This window comes from Salmo trutta, chromosome 16 (assembly GCF_901001165.1).
Source record: "Salmo trutta chromosome 16, fSalTru1.1, whole genome shotgun sequence".
Classification (NCBI taxonomy): Eukaryota; Metazoa; Chordata; class Actinopteri; order Salmoniformes; family Salmonidae; genus Salmo; species Salmo trutta.
Window position 1 is genome coordinate 12,421,890 of NC_042972.1, and position 10,620 is coordinate 12,432,509.

General features: G+C 46.1%; 2 long non-coding RNA genes across 2 annotated transcripts; both read left to right on the plus strand.

Annotated features, from left to right (window-relative positions):
* The first annotated feature begins 6,040 nt into the window (after nucleotides 1-6,040).
* LOC115149842 (uncharacterized) lies at nucleotides 6,041-6,657 on the plus strand. The gene is made up of 3 exons (XR_003866972.1): nucleotides 6,041-6,114; nucleotides 6,352-6,396; nucleotides 6,599-6,657. It is a non-coding gene; the product is annotated as an uncharacterized LOC115149842 (long non-coding RNA).
* A 14-nt stretch (nucleotides 6,658-6,671) lies between these two features.
* On the plus strand, nucleotides 6,672-8,569 carry LOC115149843 (uncharacterized). The gene is made up of 3 exons (XR_003866973.1): nucleotides 6,672-6,867; nucleotides 7,010-7,145; nucleotides 8,461-8,569. It is a non-coding gene; the product is annotated as an uncharacterized LOC115149843 (long non-coding RNA).
* The last annotated feature ends 2,051 nt before the right edge of the window (nucleotides 8,570-10,620 follow it).

A 10,620-nucleotide genomic window follows, 5' to 3' on the forward strand; every position in this document is an offset into this window, starting at 1 on the left:
CAAAAGTTTTGAGAATTACACAAATATAAATTTTCACAAAGTCTGCCCGCCTCAGTTGTATGATGGCAATTTCATATACTCCAGAATGTTATGAAGAGTGATCAGATGAAGTGCAATGAATTGCAAAGTCCCACTTTGCCATGCAATGAACTGAATCCCCAAAGAAAACATGTCCAGTGCATTTCAGCCCTGCCACAAAAGGACCAAGCTGACATCAATGTCAGTGAATTCTCTCGTTAACCACCGGTGTGAGTGGCTGGAGGCTGGAGATCACTCTGTCATGCTGATTGAGTTTGAATAAAAGACTGGAAGCTTCAAAGGAGGGTGGTGCTTGGAATCATTGTTCTTCCTCCGTCAACCCTGGTACTGCAAGGAAACACGTGCCATCATCATTGCTTTGCACAAAAAGGGCTTCACAGGCAAGGATATTGCTGCCAGTAAGATGCACCTAAATCAACAATTTAGCGGTCATCAAGAACTTCAAGGAGAGCGGTTCAATGTTGTGAAGAAGGCTTCAGGGCGCCCAAGAAAGGTCCAGCAAGCACCAGAAACCGGTCTCCTAAAGTTGATTCAGCTGTGGGATTGGGCATCACCAGTACAGAGCTTGCTCAGGAATGGCAGCAGGCAGGTGTGGAGTGCATCTGCACGCACAGTGAGGCAAAGACTTTTGGAGGATGGCCTTGGTCAAGAAGGGCAGCAAAGAAGCCACTTCTCTCCAGGAACAACATCAGTGGACAGACTGATATTCTGCAAAAGGTAAAGGGATTGGACTGCTGAGGACTGGGGTGAAGTCATTTTCTCTGATGAATCCCCTTTCCGATTGTTTGGGGCATCCGGAAAAAAAGCTTGTCCGGAGAAGACAAGGTGAGCGCTACCATCAGTCCTGTGTCATGCCGATAGTAACGCATCCTGAGACCGTTCATGTGTGGGGTTGCTTCTCAGCCAAGGGAGTGGGCTCGCTCACAATTTTGCCTAAGAACACAGCCATGAATAAAGAATGGTAACAACACATTCTCCGAGAGCAACTTCTCCCAAACCATCAGGAACAGTTTGTGACGAACAATGCCTTTTCCAGCATGATGGAGCACCTTGCCATAAGGCAAAAGTGATAACTAAGTGGCTTGGGGAACAAACATCAATATTTTGGGTCCATGGCCAGGAAACTCCCCAGATCTTAATCCCATTGAGAACTTGTGGTCAATCCTCAAGAGGCGGGTGGACAAACAAAAACCCACACATTCTGACAAACTCCAAGCATTGATTATGCAAGGAATGGGCTGCATCAGTCAGGATGTGGCCCAGAAGTTAATTGCCAGCATGCCAGGGCGGATTGCAGAGATCTTGAAAAGAAGGGTCAACACTAAAAGATTGACTCTTTGCATCAACTTCATGTAATTGTCAATAAAAAGCCATTGACACTTATGAAATGCTTGTAATTATACTTCAGTGTTCCATAGTAACATCTGAACCCCATCGAAAACCTTTGGGATGAATTCAAATGAAATCAAAGTTTATTTGTCACGTGCGCCGGAATACAACAGGTAATACAACCTTACTGTGAAATGCTTACTTACAGGCTCTAACCAATAGTGCCAAAAAGGTGTTAGGTGAACAATAGGTAAGTAAAGAAATAAAACAACAGTAAAAAGACAGGCTATATGCAGTAGCGAGGCAATAAAAGTAGCGAGGCTGGCTGCATACAGACACCGGTTAGTCAGGCTGATGAGGTAGTATATACATGTAGATATGGTTTAAGTGACTATGCATACATGATGAACAGATGAGTAGCAGTAGCGTAAAAGGGGGTTGGCGTTGATGGTGGCAGGACACAATGCAGATAGCCCAGAATTGGAACGCAGACTGCGAGCCAGGCCTAATCGCCCCAACATCAGTGTCTAACCTCACTAATGCTCTTGTGACTGAATGGACGCAAGTCCCCGCACAGCAATGTTCCAACATTAGTGGGAAAGCCTTCCAGAAGAGTGGATGCTATATAGCAGCAAAGGGGAACCAACTCCACAATAATGCCCATGATTTTGAAATGAGATGTTCAACATCCAGGTGTCCACAAACTTTTGGTCACTTAGTGAATGTTGATGTTAGCTGATATGGTGACAGCGATGTAGGCTGTGTAGGGTTAAGGTATGAAGGTTTGCCTTGGAATTTTTTTTGAAGTCCACAAGGGAAGGGAAACGTTGAGAGGAGGAAAGTGCGTAGATGCAAGAAGGAATTGTACAACGAGCAAAGTGATGACGCTGTATGTGTTTGCTATCAAAGTGAACTGTCTGTGAGGGTGATCAGGGATTTATTCATTCTGGCGATATCTGTTGCTAAACGTTTCTTAAATTGAAACAAACGGAACGGTATGGGCCTACCTGAATTTGACCAACAGAAACTCTCGTTTTAGTTGCAAAACAGAACTGTTTGGACTAATGATTACACCCGAGATCAGCTAGTTGCAGGCAAGAGTTTGTTAGGCTGTATAGAATGTGTCACTGTCTGTCACCTTAATGATTCCAATTTGTCTCTCAACCTGTGCACCTATGTTATAAACGTTCATTCATAGGTTCAGTGGTGGGAAAAGTGCTAAATTGAGTAAAAGTAAAGATACCTTAATAGAAAATTACTCAAGTAAAAGTCACCCAGTAAAATACTACTTGAGTAAAAGTCTAAAATTTACTTAAGTATCAAAAGTCAAATTATAAATAATTTCAAGTTCCTCATTTGAAGCAAACCAGACGGCACAATTTTCACCTTTGTAAGGGCTGTCGTCAGAATTAGACCAAGGTGCAGCGGAGGATGTGTTCATCATTACAATTTTAATTGACTGAACGAACACAATACAAAACGAAACAAAAACGACCAGAAACAGTTCTGTCAGGAAAACACACTAACAGAATACAATCACCCACAAAAACCCAAAGGAATAACAGGCTACTTATGTGTGGCTCCCAATCAGCAACAACGAACTACAGCTGTGCCTGATTGGGAGCCACACATGGCCCAAAACAAAGAAATTGCAAAACATAGAAAAATGAACATAGAACGCCCACCCAATGTAACACCCTGGCTTAACCAAAATAAAGAACAAAAACCCCTCTCTATGGCCAGGGCGTTACAGTACCCCCCCCCCCCAAGGTGCGGACTCCGGCCACAAAACCTGACTCTGAAGGGGAGGATCCGGGTGGGCCTTCCTACGGCGGCGGCTCAGGTGCGGGACGTGGTCTCCGGATGGGGGGCGGCCCTGGCGGCTCCGGGCTGGCGGGCCGGCCCTGGTGGCTCTGGCCCAGGATTCACCAGGCTGGGGAGACATGAAGGAGGCCTGGCCCTGGGCGCAGGCACAGGACTCACCAGGCTGGCGGGCGGATCTGGCGGCTCCGGGCCGGCGGGAGGCTCTGGCGGCTCCGGGCCGGCGGGCAGCTCTGGCGGCTCCAGGACAGGCGGGCGGCTCTGGCGGCTCCAGGACAGGCGGGCGGCTCTGGCGGCTCCAGGACAGGCGGGCGGCTCTGGCGGCTCCGGACAGGCGGGCGGCTCTGGCGGCTTCCGGACAGGCGGGCGGCTCTGGCGGCTCCGGACAGGCGGTCGGTCTCTGGCGGCTCCGGACAGGCGGGCGGCTCTGGCGGCTCCGGACAGGCGGGCGGCTCTTGCGGCTCCGGACAGGCGGGCGGCTCTTGCGGCTCCGGACAGGCGGGCGGCTCTGGCGGCTCCGGACTGGCGGGCGGCTCTGGCGCCTCCGGACTGGCGGGCGGCTCTGGCGGCTCCGGCCTGGCAGGCGGCTTCTGGACGGCTCCGGACTGGCGGGCGGGCTCTGACGGCTCCGGACTGGCGGGCGGCTCTGACGGCTCCGGACTGGCGGGCGGCTCTGTTGGCTCCGGACTGGCGGGCGGCTCTGGCGGCTCCAGACTGGCGGGCGGCTCTGGCCCAGGATTCACCAGGCTGGGGAGACATGAAGGAGGCCTGGCCTCTGGGCGCAGGCACTGGACTCACCAGGCTGGGGAGACCCACTGGAGGCCTGGTCCGTGGAGGAGGCACAGGACTGACCAGGATGGGGAGACCCACTGGAGGCCTGGTCCGTGGAGGAGGTACAGGACTGACCAGGATGGGGAGACCCACTGGAGGCCTGGTCCGAGGAGGAGGCACAGGATAGACCGGGCTGTGGGGGAGCACTGGAGTTCTGGTACGTAGGCCATCCACCCATACTCCAGGCTGAATACCCACTTTGGCCCGGCACGGGCGGAGCGCAGGCATTGGGCTAACTGAGCCCTCCCAGCGCCCTGGAGACACAGTGCGCAGAGCCGGCGCAGTATAACCTGGACCGAAACGGCGCACTGGAGACCAGACGCACTGAGCTGGCACAATCCGTCCTGGCTCGATGCCTACACTCGCATGGCACTTGCGGGGGGCTGGCCTATAGCGCACCGGGCTATGAGCGCGCACTGGAGACACCGTGCGCTTCGCAGCATAACACAGTGCCTGACCAGTACCACGCTGCTTCCGGTAAGCACGGGGAGTTGGCTCAAGTCTAACGCCTGACTCCGTAATCTCCTGTGTGCCCCCCCCAAAAATGTTTTGGGGGCTGCCTCTCGTGTCCGTCACGCTCCCTCGGCAGGTTGTTGCAGTGGTCAAATAATTGATCCCATGTCCAGTCAATCCTTGACTCCAAAACCTCCCAGCGACCAGGATGCCATTACCTCCCCGAGCACGACTGCTTCATCCCCTTCTGGTGCTGCTCCTTCCTCCGCTGCTTGGTCCGTTGTTGGTGGGTGATTCTGTAAGGGCCGTCATCAGAATTAGACCAAGGTGCAGCGGAGGATGTGTTCATCATTAGAATTTTAATTGACTGAACGAACACAATACAAAACGAAACAAAAACGACCACAAACAGTTCTGTCAGGAAACAAACTAACAGGAATACAATCACCCACACAAACCCAAAGGAACAACAGGCTACTTATGTGTGACTCCCAATCAGCAACAACGAACTACAGCTGTGCCTAATTGGGAGCCACACACACGGCCATAATAAAGAAATACAAAACATACAAAATGAACATAGACCGCCCACCAATGTAACACCCTGGCCCTAACCAAATAAACAACAAAAACCCCTCTCTATGGCCAGGGCGTTACAACCTTTTTTTTTTTACCGATAGCCAGGGGCACACTCTCCAACACTCCAACATCAGACGTAATTTACAAACAAAGCATTTGTGTTTAGTGAGTGCGCCAGATCAGTAGGCAGTTGGGTGACTAGGGATGTTCTCTGATATGTGTGAACTTGGACCCATTTTCCTGTCAAAATTAACGAGCAATTTTGGGTTGTCAGGGGAAATGTATGTCATAAAAAGTACATTATTTATTTTAGGAATGTAGTGAAGTAAAAGTAAAAGTTTCCAAAAATAGAAATTGTTAAGTACCGATACCCCCAAAACTTCTTACGTAGTACTTTCAAGTATTTTTAATACGTACTTTACACCACTGGCTAGGTTGTAGCAACCTCATGATGGGTACAGGGGAAAATTTGAGCATCATGTTGTAGCCTAATAACCTATCAATGTTACATTGAACTGGGTGAATGGAATATGAATGAGTACATCCAATATGCTGTAAACATAAATAAGGCCATGCTCATAAAAAAAATTGTCCCTCCATAAAAATTAAAATAGCATCGACTGCCACTGACACACACTACATGCACATGTGGCGCACACACAACACACACACACACACACGTACCCACACAAACCACATGCACCAAACACACCCACTTACAAACACAAATGCGGCAGTTGTGATCAATTCTACGGAATGCCCCATAAACAAGTCAATATTAGTTAACTATTGTTCAAAAATAATAGTTGCTTCCTTGTGGCCAGTGTATAATATAAGTGCTCCTCTCTCTCCATCTGAGCAGAACCTACTTATCATACCTGTGATTCACTCTACATCAAGTAGTTTTCTACGCACTCTGAAGTATCTCTGTTTGCTGAATTTGTTTTGACCCACTTCTCCTGTTCCTCTCTCTCTCTCTCTCTCTCTCCAAGGAGACTATCACCATGGCAATGATGACCATTCTTCTGCTTCTCAGCGCTGCCTTGGCTTTGGGCAACGCAAGTAAGAGAGACACACACACACAGACACTTTACAGTATTCATTCGTTCTGTATTTTTTATGTTGTAGCAAAATTGTGTGTGTATATTTGACACCGTTCCACTGATTCCACTCCAGTCATTACCACAAGCCCGTCCTCCCCAATTAAGGTGCCACCAACCTCCTGTGGTGTGTGTATGTGTATGTGTATGTGTATGTGTGTGTGTTGTATTTAAAATAACACCACTGTTGATGTTTCAGAGCCCTTACAGGAGGCCAATGATGTGGATCAACTCCTTGCTTTTGGTAGGTTTTATACCGCCCCCTGGAGTAAAAAGTCAGAAGTTATGTCTCCACTCAAGTAGCTAATATATTGTCTCTGTCTATGTTTTTGTAAAGGACAAAGGAGAGGAGGCAAACTATGTTGAACAGAAACCGTCTGCCATTTTAAACCCCTGGTGGTAACAGATGCAACATAATATGGGGTGTGTATCACTTTGACTTACAGAGGCTAAGGGGGTGGAGGAGCTGCAGGAGTTGCAGGAGGAGCAGGAGGTGCAGGAGGAGGAGCAGGAGGTACAGGAGGAGGAGCAGGAGGTGCAAGAGGAGCAGGAGGTGCAGGAAGAGGAGCAGGAGGTGCAGGAGGAGGAGGAGGAGCAGGAGGTGCAAGAGGAGGTGGGGGTAGAGAGCAGGAGCTTGTGTCCCTCAGGCTGGACCAAATACGGATCTCGCTGTTTGATGTTTGTTAGAGGCCCCAGCACATGGATTGAGGCAGAGGTACAGTGAACACATATCTGTATCAGCAAAACTTTAGACGTCATTGTTGTTTTAATAACAATTATAACTTGTAAGTAGAATACAATACAAGCACAATTACTCTGTATTCTATTCTCTGTCTGAAATGTCTCTGCCCCTCTAGCGGTACTGTGTGCACTTTGGAGCGAACCTGGCGTCAGTTCACAACTCCCAGGAGTATCATTTTCTGCAGGAGCTGGTTAGGAAGCCATACCAATGGGTTCCCAGGCACCTGGATCGGAGGCTCTGATGCCGTCTATGTAAACTGCTCTTTTATATCTTACATTTTGCTTAATGTTTTATTTATACTGGACATAAATATAAATGCAACAAATTTCCAAGATTTTACTGAGTTACAGTTCATATAACGAATTCAGTCAATTTAAATAAATGATTTAGGCCCTAATCTGTTGGTCACAGATACCTTAAAAACAGGGATCCGTGGGGGCGTGGATCAGAAAACCAGCCAGATCTGGTGTGACCACCATTTGCATCATGCAGCGCGACACATCTCCTTCACATGGAGTTGACCAGGCTGTTGATTGTGGCCTGTGGAATGTTGTCCCACTCTTCTTCAATGGCTGTGCGTACGCGTCGATCCAGTACATGCCAAGCGTGCTCAATGGTATGTAGGCCATTTTCAGCCTTCCAGGATTTGTGAACAGATCCTTGCGACATGGGGCTGTGCATTATCATGCTGAAACAAGAGGTGATGGCGACAGAAGAATGCCACTACAATGGGCCTCAGGATCTCATCATTGATAAAATGCAATTCTGTTGTTGTCCGTAGTTTATTGCCTGCCCACACAATAATCACACCGCCACCATGGGGCACTCTGTCACAACGTTGACATCAGCAAACCGCTCATCCACACAACACCATACACGCGGCCTGCGGTTGTGAGGCCGGTTCGATGTACAGTACTGTCTAAAACTACGTTGGAGGCGGCTTATGGTAGAGTAATGAACACTAAATTCTCTGGTAACAGCTTTGGAGGACATTCTTGCAGTCAGCATGCCAATTGCACGCTCCCCTCAAAACTTGAGATATCTGTGGCATTGTGTTGTGTGACAAAGCTGCACATTTTAGAGAGGCCTTTTATTGTCCACAGCACAAGATGCAACTGTGTAATGATCATGCTGTTTAACCAGCTTCTTGATATGCCACACCTGTCAGGTGGATGGATTATCTTGGTAAAGGAGAAATGCTCACTAACAGGGATGTCAACAAATTTGTCAACATTTGGGAGAAATAAGCTTTTTGTGTATACGAAAGGTTTCTGGGATCATTTAGTTCAGTTCATGAAACATAGGACCAAAACTTTACATGTTGCGTTTATATTTTTGCTCAGCGTAATTTACCTTACTTTTCTCATTTAAATTACAGAGAGAACAAACCGAAACAACAACGTTAACTGTTTCTATTAATTTTTTCTTCTTACATTTTGATATGCCTCTATAATATGCCTATTTTTGCTTCAGTCAATGTTAAAAACTCCACCCTCTAACAATTGAGACTAATACACTAGGCCTACATTGACTGACTGTCTGTGTGTGGGTGGGGTTTGTGAACAGAACACAATATGGCTTTGGAGCGACGGGTCCAGGTTTGATTACCATGGCTGGAACCCAGGAGAGCCTAGCAACAACAACAGAGAGAGATGCCTAGAGATGAACTTTGGCGGTAAAGCTATATATACAGTATATCAACCATTGTATAGCAGAGTACCACCTTGTTGTGTAGTTGTTCTTAGTAAAAAGAGTGTAATACAGTGTGAGAAATATGTGAAACCTGGCCTTGTTAATTCATATTTTGTCTCGTAGTCTTACAATGCATACAATGCTTTCTGTATCTGTTTTTCTCTCCCTAAACCCATAACTTCTGTGTACTCTTAAAATGGCACACACATATTTAACATACACATCAAACACCTATTTTGGCAAATAAAAATAGTATAAAGATATTCTAGGGTATACAGTGCATATATTGACTTGTGTATTTTCTCTCTACAGTACATAAGCGCTGGAACAACAAACCCTGTCACTACACACTACCCTCCATCTGCTCTAAAAGACTATGCTAGATGAACCTCATGTTTATTACTTCATATATTACTGCATAGATTACTTTAATCCGTTTTTAATTAATATACTTGTTGTATACTTGTGGTATATAAATAAAGTTTGATTTCATTTGACTTATGTCTGGATATTTGACTTATGTATGTCTGCATAAAAGCTGTCTCACACGACAGCCATCTGCACTGATCTGTCTGATATCTCGCAAACACTCGTGGGATGCTAAAAAAAAGTCCGGCTACATTATGCCGCCCAAATTTTTTTAAATGTTACCAAGGTGACATCGTCCACTGAACCCCCTTTCACCCTCAAAAGAGTCAGAGTTAATCTTACCAAAAACTATAAACCTGTAGCTTATTTTCAGTTTTTTTGGTTAAATATTTATGAAATTTGAAATGTACACGAAACGCATTAGCTAGCTAGTGTCTTGTGAACTAAACTAAACTCCATGTTTTAATCTGCTAGCTAGTGTCTGCTTGCTGGCTGAGCCAGTCTCAAATCAATCCATATGAAACGAAAGGCAGGGATGCTAACAACGCCAGTTCACACACTCAATGCTGAATACTCTCTCCAGCCAGCTAGCTAGTTAGCTAGTGTAGTGAAGTTCTAGCTATTGGACTTACTTTTCATGATGTCTGTTCTGCCATGGTCAGTGCGCTGAGTGCTACAAAACAGCTGACTGCTCTCTGCTGCGTTATCGCGTTGGCCAAATGTGACAAAGTAGCAAGGCACAGTTCCAGCTGTCAGAGTCAGATACATCTTGATTTCTTAGAACAGTCCATGGGTTGCAACCAAAATTATTTTCCAATCGTTTAGTTTTGAACAGAACCATACTTTTTTTCATTCTGTTCCACTGTGCCGACCAGCAAAATTAAGTTCCTGAATCAGTTTGAACCCAAAACATTTATCGGTTTACATCGTTCCTTTTGTTCCTTTTTAAACCTCCAAAATATACAATATAAAACAATGTCCATACAAACTATCAAAAACCAAATGTTAATTAAACTAAATCAGCCTGCTTTTATGTTTTAATCAGGTTAGTAATTAGTTCACACAGGCTCAGAAGAATCCTGTGATGGCGGGACATTTCCTGGCAACAGTAGTACTTGCAGGGCTTCTGCCATTAAGTCTTGGAGTCCCGGACACTTCTAAGCTGCAGATATAATGATGCCCAGCTTCTTGGACTTCTTGGACAATTCTTAAGTACAATTATTAACTGTGGCAATAAATGCTACAAAATCCACCTTCACAATAAGTGTATCCAGATCACTTGATTGATGTATAACTTTTGCAACTGTTTGTGGTGCATCCACCGCCATATCTTCTTCAGAACTGTTGCCTCTCGCCTCTTCAACTCTCTTCACTGCCTCCACATAGATTTGCTGTACAGCCCTGATACTTGACACATCAACCTCTTTCAACCTGATGAGGCACTCAGGAAATTTGGAAATATGATCCCCAACACAGTTACAACATTTTACATATTCAATAACATATTCCTTCTGTCTGCAAACACTTAACACATGGCCAAACTTTTAATCCCAACTTTACATAGGGTGGTAAATACTCATCAAACAGATAATTTTTTCCATTGTCCATATGGGTCAAGCGACGTGCATTAAATATCTCTACCTAATTACTGAATTATGCTTGTAA